At 35.5% G+C, this 12160-nt stretch overlaps 1 protein-coding gene across 4 annotated transcripts in view; it reads right to left on the bottom strand.

Moving 5' to 3' along the window:
- LOC126162378 (oxidized purine nucleoside triphosphate hydrolase-like) overlaps window positions 1-12160 on the bottom strand; it is a 101443-nt gene that overhangs the window by 65786 nt on the left and 23497 nt on the right. The gene's annotated exons all lie outside the window — the stretch shown is intronic.

The raw sequence follows: 12160 nt of genomic DNA, 5'->3' as shown, positions 1-12160 counted from the left end.
CTCGATTTAAAAATGGTGACATATCGATTGATGACAAACCTCACTCTGGATGTCCATCAATGAAAATTTGAAAAAATGTGAGACCAACAATCAAACCTTTTAATTGCAAGTTTTAAGAACATTGTGCAACAGTGTTCATCAAAAAAGAGCCAATTTGTGATGGAAAGGAGACCCCACCATGACACCACACCTAACACACAGCCATCTCCGTTAGACAGTTTTTGGCTAAAAACGGCAGGGTTAGTTTTTGGCTAAAAATGGCAAGGTTCCGCTGCCCCACACACCTTACTTGCCTGACCTGGCTCTGTGCAATTTTTCTTATTTCCATGCATGAAAAGGGGCATGAAAGGACACTGATGTGACATCAATGAAGAAGTTTAAAAAAATAAATAAATAAAATAAAAAAAAAGGATGAACTGTCAGCCATTTCTGAAGATGACTACAAAAAATGTTTCGAACAGTAGAAGCACCACTGAGGCAAATGTATTAGTTGTAAAGGCGAGTGTTTTGAAGGGGATAAGGTTGTTTTGTAAACAATTTAACGGTATGCAAAGCAGCATGAAATAGAATGTGCATGTGAGGATTCTGATAAGGAAGGTGTATGGTCAACTTTGGTATACTGGGAGCATTTTAGGAAAGTGTGGTTCATCTGTAAAGAAGACTGCATATAGGAAGCTAGAGCAACTTATTCTTGAGTACTGATTGAGTGTCTGGGATCCACACCATGTAGCATTGAAGCAATTCAGAGGCGAGCTGATAGATCAGGGTGTATACATGGACAGGGGGAAAAAAAAATCTCCGATTTTTCCCAGTTAAAAATACACCTTTTCCCTGGTGAAGGTACACATTTTCCCAGGTGAAAATATGCTTCCTCCACCATGTTAAATGATTTTATACTTTCCCTTGGAACTGTAAAACTTATTTATGATTTGAATGGTGCAGGTGTCATATACTAGTGTAGAACTCCCCAACATTTTAGGAAACGAAACCCAGAAAAAAAACCAACATGTTTTGGAAAGATCTTCAATTCATGGCAACATGTATGTTGCACATTTTTGTATTAAAAAAGTATAAATATGAATTAAACCAAACACAGTTTCCGAAGCACAGAAAACCAGATTGCGATACAGTTTTGTCAATCGATCATAGCTAAAGTCACGTAATCTCACCAGCCAATGACAGCAGATAATCAGAGCATATGACACATGATGTAGTCAGACAATAGCAACATTACAGTTATGTAGCGTGAACATACAAATGGGTAAACTTAATGGTAAGGCGACCATATATATATATATATATATATATATATATATATATATATATATATATATATATATATATATATATACCTAAAAACAAAGATGATGTGACTTACCAAATGAAAGTGCTGGCAGGTCGACAGACACACAAACGAACACAAACATACACACAAAATTCAAGCTTTCGCAACAAACTGTTGCCTCATCAGGAAAGAGGGAAGGAGAGGGAAAGACGAAAGGATGTGGGTTTTTGTCTTTAAATATGTCTGCTTGTGTCTGTATATGTGTGGATGGATATGTGCGTGTGTGCGAGTGTATACCCGTCCTTTTTTCCCCCTAAGGTAAGTCTTTCCGCTCCCGGGACTGGAATGACTCCTTACCCTCTCCCTTAAAACCCACATCCTTTCGTCTTTCCCTCTCCTTCCCTCTTTCCTGATGAGGCAACAGTTTGTTGCGAAAGCTTGAATTTTGTGTGTATGTTTGTGTTCGTTTGTGTGTGTCTGTCGACCTGCCAGCACTTTCATTTGGTAAGTCACATCATCTTTGTTTTTAGGTATATTTTTCCCTCGTGGAATGTTTCCTTCTATTATAACTATATATATATATATATATATATATATATATATATATATATATATATATAACAAAGATGATGTGACTTACCAAATGAAAGTGCTGGCAGGTCGACAGACACACAAACGAACACAAACATACACACAAAATTCAAGCTTTCGCAACATACTGTTGCCTCATCAGGAAAGAGGGAAGGAGAGGGAAAGGTGAAAGGATGTGGGTTTTAAGGGAGAGGGTAAGGAGTCATTCCAGTCCCGGGAGCGGAAAGACTTACCTTAGGGGGAAAAAAGGACGGGTACACACTCGCACACACACACATATCCATCCACACATATACGTATATTTAAAAGGATATATATATATATATATATATATATATCCTTTTAAATATATTTAATTTAATTTAATTTAATTTAAAAGGATATATATATATATATATATCCTTTTTTTTTTAGGTATATTTTTCCCTCGTGGAATGTTTCCTTCTATTATAACTATATATATATATATATATATATATATATATATATATATATATATATAAACAAAGATGATGTGACTTACCAAATGAAAGTGCTGGCAGGTCGACAGACACACAAACGAACACAAACATACACACAAAATTCAAGCTTTCGCAACATACTGTTGCCTCATCAGGAAAGAGGGAAGGAGAGGGAAAGGTGAAAGGATGTGGGTTTTAAGGGAGAGGGTATATATATATATATATATATCCTTTTAAATATATAAATATAAATATAAATATAAGGATATATATATATATATATATATATATATATATATATATATATATATATATATATATATATATATATATATATATATATATATATATATATATATCCTTTTAAATATACGGCACACCTTCAAAAATACTCCATTATCACCCTCGGGTACAAAGACTACATGGACATCCACTGAAACAACTTATGCATCCTGTTTAACTGGAAACAAACTTGGTTGACAATGGCTGTACCTGACTGGAATATGATGATGATTTTTACCATTGATATTCATGTGAAAAACAGCATTTCAAAAATAATAAAAAGGCCATCAATATTTATATAAAGCTAGTACAGTGTAGTTAAAAGGAAGAACACTATCACATTTAAAACAATTTAACATTTCTCACAAATCTTTCATGCATAGAACAAACCTCATACAGTCACTCATATTTGCTTATTTACATATTTTGCACTGGAGTGAATATTTTCACAAATCTTTCTGAGACTCAACAATCTATCGTACATTTCTGTGCATAGGAAAGTGAAATTACATTATATCATTAAATAATTTGCAATCATAGGTCCCAAAATATTGGTATTTTCAAATGACCAGTACTTATTCATTTTTGAAAAAATACAGTCTATGGGTGCAGTTGAGCCTGGAAGGCAAAGGATAAATTCTGTAACCCTTAGGAAGGATTGTTACTGCATTGCTTTTCTCCTTGAATATTTTGAAAATTTCCATCCAGTTATTCTGAACTGCTACATTGTTAGAATTCCATTCACAGAATTTTTTAAATATAATTGTTTAAGCCATACAAAATTCATCAAACAAGAGTGAAGAATCAAGGATTACATTACTCATGTCTTGTATTGTTGAAATACTGGCCTCCTCATCTGACCATTTTGGTTTTGATTTCAAAGTAGACAAACGAAAATCAGTGTCATAAGGAAATTTCTGACTGTGTGAAACCAGATAGTCATGATACACAGTAGAATATATTTGCAAATCAATAAAATCCATCTTGAGCTGGTTGGCCACACTCATACAATTTCATTAACATGGATTTAACTTTGAGACTCAAAAAATTATTCTCTCTTCTTCTAAAATGCTTGTTTGAATGAGACTTAGCTGACTGTGGACAAAACATAGCCATAATTCTGATTTCTCATTATTGAAAAATGAATGCAAAGAAGCAAACCATCCTGATTCTGACAGTAAAAATGATTTTAAAGCAGGATACAATTACACAATCCTTTCAAGTGCAGGCAATAATGCTAACCACCTTGTACTGCTGTAACCCAGTACTTGCTGCTATTCAGTATTCACAAATTTCACAGAATCTCCTTTAATCGTTCCACCCTGACACTGCACATAAGGAAATTACTTATAAATTTTACACACAATATTTGCTACATCAATTGGTAACTTGCCTACTGCTGTTTCTACGCTGTTGTGAATTATACGTGCCACGCAATCAATCCCTACAAAAGACTTTTTACAGACTTATAATTTCCTGAAAATGTTTTCTTTACCTCCTCCATTAACTCCACGAAACATACCATTCGTAATATCAGCTGAGAGAGACACAAATTTTGACCCCAAATTATGGGCCCCTTAGAACATGCTGTCATTTTCGACTCCATGGAGATCTAACAACTTTTTTTACATATATGTAATCCACTTTCAGGTCTGAAATATCTGACAATGAGAGGATGTAACTTAGTAGATTTATGACTTCTGGTCTCAACAGAAATGCTTATAAAATTCACTTCATTAAGGTCTTCTTCAGTAAGAAGCTCTTTGCATCATGGAACCAATATAATATTAACAACACATTCCGTTTCTTAATCATTTCGGTGTGCAGTCCACGGAACTATAGCTGTGACTCTGACACAAGAGTGTAGTAAGCACTTGTTCCTTCTGCTGCAGCCAATTTTAATTCTTCATTGTGTGAGACAGAAGGAATTTGTAAAAGTTACCAACAAAATTTAAAAAATGCAGTAGTTAGTAACAAAAGTATAAGATTTCAATATTACAATATTCTGTTAATATAATAATGTTATACTGGAGAAGAAGGGTGTCCCATTTTCAACAATGTTGCAGCAGCTGTTGAACCCAATTTACGTTTCTTAGTTTTCTCATGCTGTAAAATCTCTGAACATCCACCATGTGCAATGGAAAATGTGTTGTGGCAAGATGTGCAATAAACCTCACAATTTATTTTGGTACTTTACAGAAAAGGATACTTCCCCTTGAGTTTAGATGAAAACATGAAATTATGTTCATAATGTGAAGGAATGTTGTGTCGCAGTAGGGAACAGAAAGATTCTCTAAATACTGAATGTGAATACAACACCTGAAATGATTATTCACAAAACTGAACAAGATCATAAGCACTTCTTAAAGCGTTTTAAACACCCAACAGTCACCACTGAGCTGACGGCACGCACAAGCAACGCATAGAAAATAAATAAGAATTGTCGATATTCAAATAAAGAAAAAAAAACATGGGTTATATTTTAAACCTTCACTAAACAATAGTTTTACTTCTCAGCTAAGTATGCATTGTTGCTGTTTGAAAGTAAATATTAATCTGGTTTTAGTGCAATAAGAGATATGGAAGTGTGAGGAAAGGAGAGGAGGGGAGGGGGGGGGAGGCAATTGGTGACCATTGTAGTGCTGTGTGGAAGCAGACAGGTACTTCAACAGAAACCTAAGAAAATTAAATAAAGTGATAACCTGGAAAATAAAGTAATTTTACAACATATTTCGAAATTACAGATTCAAACATTGCCAAACAATTATACATAAATTAAATAGAAATCAGCATATTAATTTATGGCATAAAATGGATTTGCATTTTATGGGGACAATGGACGTCTGGACCAGAAAAGGTGGACTGTCCCATTTTTTTTACAGGACGTAAAACAGTTAACCAGTTTGATTTAATATACATATAGTATAGCGACAAAATAAAGCTAACCTTTCACATACACCATTGGCCCTTTTTTTGCGTGTACACCCTTGAAGATGTATCTAACACAAATATGGCAGTAAAATTTTAAATAATGACATAAATGCCTGCCTGGTCTTCTGGGCCTAAACTTTTTCTCATCGCATATTCTCACATGTACCTTAATTCATCTTGCATAAAAGGAAATTTACTTTGAAAGTAATACTTTTCAAACCACCATTCACAATATTTTCCTGTGACCTCTGAGAAATAGATTCAATTTAGCAATTGGCAGAGAATGCCAGGACAATAGGTGTTACTGCTAGGCATAGCTACAATGACGTAGGAAGCCCATGCTTGGTGTTTGCTCTCCTCATATGCCTTTTGTCACGTTTCTGTTTGGAATTTCGTGTGTAGGACATCAGATGGCCTTGCAGCACTGTGACATGTTATTCTGAAGGGGACATACGGGTTTATTGTAATTGGGGCAATACTTTTATGGTATCTCTATCCAAAGAAGGAATGCAAATTAAGAAATATTCATTTCAAAACTCGACTCTGCAACTCAAAAGTACCCTAATATTTTGCTATGTGGTGATTTTAACATAGATTTTTTTTTTAATTCATACTTTGCAATTCTGTTATGCAGCATCCATGCAGTACTGCAAACAGGTAGTAAGAAGGAATACTAATTTTTTGCAAAAATAAAAAATAACAGCTGTTTGTACACCGATCAACAAGTTTTAATGACCTTTTTAAACTATATAAAAAATTTAACAAGGTTATTTGTGAAACCAAGAAACTGTAATTGACAGTTTACATTGTACTCCACAAGTAAATACACATCCTTGTGGAGAGTTAAATGATAAAATACATTGTGCTGCCGGTCTGTATTTACTGAAGAATGATGTTTCTGCAAAATTAAGATGTAAATAAAACAAATTAAGAGATATCGTCAAGCCTAGACGAAGTACCAGACAAGTTTTGAAACAGGTGTTATGGTCGAAAAACATTGTGTTTCACGGAAGGTAGATACATAAAATTCTGCTAAAGCTGTTGGTATATTTCAACACAATATTTTATTCAATATTACTGACCAAATCTGCCCTGCTTATTCACCTTCAAAGTGAAAATTTACTGGATGTTCATAAGTACGCAACATTAAGGGATCATACATTGTATCACAAAAGAAACAAGCCATCAGAGAATTCGCCAAGAACATTGGAATTTTGTACACACATACAAAAATGCAGTCCCAAGATAAAGCCCTCCAAAGATGACACTGCATATACCATTTTGAAGATGTGAATTTTGGAAAAAAATTTTAAATGCTGTATCTCTCGAACAGTTTTAGATATTTTGTTATTTTTTTTTATTTGGAAGATAATTGCTTTATGATTACAAAGAAATCCTCCTATTTGGACTTATCTGTCAAAGGTCTTTTACTATAGCATTCTGGACTTTTTTTGTAATTTATAGAAAAAAAAAACTTTTTTTCAAAAATGCCATTCCATAAAAATTTGATTTTTTTCCTGTTGATTAGTACCATATAGTTCTACATTCCCTGAAAAGGAGAGCTTCCACTTTTAGGCTGAACAGGTTTTATAAACAACTGAAATTTTTGCCATCCATAAAACCCTGTTTTATTACCACACTATCACATAACATGCTCATAAAAATCAAAACCTAGCCTTATTTAACATAATTTTAGTTTTGAAAGATACTAAGAGACTCATTTTTCAAGCATTTTAAATGGTTCCAAAATGTACATGAAAGGTCCAAAGACTTAAAGGTTTCAATTTATACAACTTCTGTCGACCTCTGTTTTGTACTGAAATCAGCCAGCCAATGAACTAAAAACGTGTTCCACTGCTTCAGATCTCCCTATCGATATAGTGTGATGCCTTCCTGTTGAACCAATAGGAATTGGAGCACTTACAATCTTCAAACATTGTGAACAGGAAGTAAGCACTGATGGCGTTGTTGTTGTCCTTCAGATGGAAACCTATATCCAGCAGCTGGTCCATGTGGTAGATAAAGTTCACTACAATTTCGTTTAACTCATAACTGGTGTCTATAATCCTCTGCAATCCATCAATCACGGTCATACACATACACCACAAAACATCCCCCTTCTCAGGTTGTGAATCTGAATATTATCCTGCTGTTTCTGAGGTGTTGGCCCGAACGAATGAAAATTTCTTCTTTCTTGCTCTTTAAAGTCCATGCAATATGAGTTTGCCCATCACTTTTGAGTCCAAAAAGTGTCTTCTGAATTCCTTTCACAGGCGTTTGGTCCATTCTTCCTTCTTCTGCTCACGGAATGCTTTGATTTCCTCTTTGGACAAAAGAATGAGAGCTGTGGATGCTAAGATTTCACAAATCTCGCAAAATCCTCAGCATTCTGAATCACAGCTGTATTTGGTCTGGAAAGATTATGTTTTGTAGCATGGTACTTCAGCAGGCCTCCTACACCATCACAAGGGCCCCTTCCTGTGAAAAGTAGTGCTGTATACCCAAATCAGTTGGCACAAGTGACCTTACTCCAATTCAAACAGCTGGTAATGATTTTTAAAATGACTAGGAGCATAATCAGAAATAATGATGATCTTCTCTGCCCTGTTTGCAATTGAAGAAATTTGCACATTGCTAGCAAGGCATGTGTCGAGTCATGTCCTGTGTAATCACTTATAACTGTAAAATTTGTGGGCTTGTTTTGAAAATACGTCACACCAGTAAAAACTGAAACCTGATCATTACTCCAATGATGCCCTTGTAGTTCCTGTGGGAGAATTACAGACCAGTTTTCAGTAAACATCACAGTGAAGCACTAAACATAGTTCTTCGGCCTGTACATACCCTTTCACTTCTGCTAGGTGGTGGTGGTGGTGGAATTTCTTCAGATGCTTGTGTGTTATTTATTTCACTGACCATTTACCAAGCTCATCAATGAAATTGTCAAAGGCAACAGTTTCCTTAATTAGTTTATTTTCCTCCCATGTCGCATATGTAATTTCCGCAGAGTTATCTGCTGCAACTTCCCCAGCCAAGTGTCTGTAAAGACAATCCTCCATTTCCAGGGCAGTCATCACAGTCTTGAAGCAAACCAGTCTCTCGCTTTACGTCACAGACTACTAATGACTTCACGCGCCCAACCTAGATGTCATATGTCACGTGCTCCAGTAAGTTCTCCAAAGTTACCACAGAAAGTTCAAAATTTGCTCAGTACACACATTAACAGACATCTCTAGGTGGTTGTGGAACTACGCACAGAGGTCATAGTGCATAAAATTTTATCTTCCAATATGTGAAGTTATATAGTTGCTCTTATAAACTGCAAAAGTTTCTTTAATACTGTGAGTAATGTACCCTCTTCACTTTCACAAATTTTTGACCTTCAACTGTTACAGTGTCTTTTTTGTAGGCACTCTGGTGAGAAACGGACCCATTTATCTTCCAGATAAAATGACTGCAATATTTGAACTTGAGCTGCTTCTACAGGATGACCATAATAGGGATCTGGTCTTTCAAAGACTACTTTTACAGACCTCACATTTCTTGATGTGTCTACCATGTACTTTGATACTGATGGAATGTGGTTCAAAATTGTTTTCTTTGAAACGTCTCTGGAATAATAGTTAAAACTTGCACCTTTTCACTGTAGGATGCACAATATCAAACAACTGACTTGATAATTGTGAAAAATTCCTGGCAAAAGGTGGAAGAGTGCTTTGATTAATTTTCTTCTGAAGATGGAATTTCTACCTTGAAGAATGTGGTCAGTTTCGCTGTATTGTATTCATCCATAGCTTTAGCAATTTCTCTGTGTTGTCTTGATGCATAGAGCTTATAACTCGACTTCACTGACCACAGTTTCTTAACATAACTAACATCTACCTCTGTAGTTGACTGATTCAGGGTATTTAGGTCTTTCTCTATTGATACAAAATCTGCATCATCTGCACCATGGGAGGCTTCATCTTGTTAACATACTACCATTGTCATTATTATGTCAAAAAACATTTAGAACACAAAAAGTCATCACTGGAAACATCTTCACTTTAAAACAGAGTCTTCAAATGACAACACTTATACTCAACCTGAACAAAGTCCTGTTTTTTGTTTGTCTTATATATCACTCTTTTAGGATATGCAAACAGTCATCACACTTCACTCTCCTGTTGGTCCCAGTCAGAAGATATTCCAAACAGTCCTGTTCACAAAACACAATGCAACTGTGTCAACTGGCAAATTCCTCACAAAAACGCAGAACTCACTGGATGGTCTCAGATTTCTTAGAAGTTTCTTCCGTAAACAAATTAGCACTGAACCACTACAACACAGGAAACCCTGCAATGAACAACCACATCAAAGAAACTGACAAGAAACTACAACAAAGTGTAAGAAATATTTGCAACAAACAATGTGATAAGAAATAACTGTAACAAAGACAATAGAAATAAACACTGTAACAAAGAAATTAATAAGAAACAATTTCAAGGAAGACATACATTAGCCTTGAAAGCTAAAAAAATGATTTTTTAAAATGAAACCTGTCCAACTTAGAAAGTGGGGGCTTTCCTTTACAGAGAATATAGTACTACATAGTACTAATTGACAGGGAAAAATTAACTTTTCTGGATTGGCATTTTTGAAATTTTTTTTTCTGTAAGTTATAAAAGAATTCAAAAGGCGACAGTAAAAGAACTGTTACAGAGATGGAGCATATTAAAATTTTTCCGAAATTCACATCTTCAAAATAGTGTTCACAGTGTCATCTTTGGAGGCCTGTACCTTGGAGCAGGAATTGTTTTGGAGAAAGGAAAAAAATACATGTTTCTTACTTACTTTTGAAGTGATACGGATTATGCCTCCATAATTCAGCTTAAAGTGCACATTCATATGTCCAGATTCACAATGACTTAGGCCTACCTGGTATTAAGCTTTTCAGTGTGGTTTTCAGGATACCAAATCTTCTTGGAGCACAACAACTGTATTATATCATGTTTAGTTCTTTATTATGGCACAATGCCACATGTGCCAGAAGATGAAAATGTGCACTTGAAATTCAGTGAACAGTTGAAACTAGCAAATAGCACGGAACACTTTGTTTCAAGTAAATTGATTGCCTCATGGAAATGAATAATAAAGACCACATTTCTTTAGTAAACTGACAAAAATAAATTCATTGTTTTGCAACAAAAATAACTTCATTGTTTTGCAAGGTGACTGATGTTTGAGTGTCAATAACCTGGAAATAAAATAAAATCAGAAAACTGAAACTGACAACATGTTTTAGTGTTGAATAACTATGTGAAAGTATTTTAATTCACTGGGTAGCTCCCAACTATAGAAATTGTTGTGTTTGCGTTTGACGTGAGAGCTGTAAATGAAAGAGAAAAACAGCTATATCATGAAACATGTATGGGTCACATGGAGCTACTTATGCAGCTAACAACCACACTACAAGTAGCCAGAAGCAGGAGAAGGCACTGCTTGTACACGACTTCAGCTCTGGGCATGTGCATGAGCCCGCTGGCAATTGCTCAAACAAACCTCATTTAAACAGTTGTGGCTTCACACTCATCAAAAGCAGTTTGTTGTTACAAAGATAGCACAGTCTTTGCCCTAAAGCCTCTGACACATTTTGATGTCGTATTGTTTTGTTGTTTTAAAGGGAGCTGGATTTTATTTGCAATTTGTGTTTTATTTTGGTGTTTTCCCTCATTTATGTTTTATCGCTGCAGTATTATTCTGCAGTAGATTATCAGTTGTTACCACCAAAATCCAAAAATTCACCTGAAAACTAAAACAACGAAAAATCCCTGGAATCCTAAAAAATTCTCCAGTTTTTCCCGGAACATATACACCATGTAGGTTTTTTAACAGCAGGTTCGAAGAACATGCAAATGTTATGGAAATGCTTCGGGAACTCAAATGGGAATCCCCGGAGGGGAGGCAACATTCTTTTCAAGGAACACTAGTGATAAAATTTAGAGAACCAGCTATTGAAGCTGACTGCATAAGAGTCCTACTGCTGCCAACATATGTTTTGTGTAAGGACCATGAAGATAAGATATGAGAAATTATGACTCATTCAGAAGCATGCAGACAGTTGTTTTTCTCTGCTCTATCCACAAATGGAGCAGAAAAGAAATGACTAGTAATGGTACAGGGTACCCTCCACCATGCACCGTACAGTGACTTGCATAGTATGTATGTAGATGTAGATTCATTATACACCCACATCCTCCTCTCTGCAGTTCCCTTTTCCTTGTATCTTGCTCATCTAGTTCACTCCTCAACATCAATAGGTCCCTCTCATTATTCTTCCTGCCTGCACCAGTGTGAGCTCATCAAAACCACACACCCACTTCCCATCTCCTTTCTCCCCTTGCCCACTGACAGAACCCCTCACCCAAGTCTAGCTGCAGTGCTGATACACTGTAGTCAACAAGAAAGATGATGCATTGTAGGTGTACATGTACGTACGTATACTTTTTAGTTCCGTAAAAGGATTTGTCCGAAAGCTCAGCAAAGTTCTCTGTCTTGTTTATGTGCCTATCAGCAACTCTACTATACGATGAGTTGTTTTACTGTTTCTGCTATTTATATTCCTCCACAG

This window comes from Schistocerca cancellata, chromosome 2 (genome assembly GCF_023864275.1).
Source record: "Schistocerca cancellata isolate TAMUIC-IGC-003103 chromosome 2, iqSchCanc2.1, whole genome shotgun sequence".
In the NCBI taxonomy this organism is placed as follows: domain Eukaryota; kingdom Metazoa; phylum Arthropoda; class Insecta; order Orthoptera; family Acrididae; genus Schistocerca; species Schistocerca cancellata.
The sequence above is the reverse complement of the archived record's forward strand: the minus strand, read 5'-3'. Positions and strand labels throughout refer to the sequence as shown.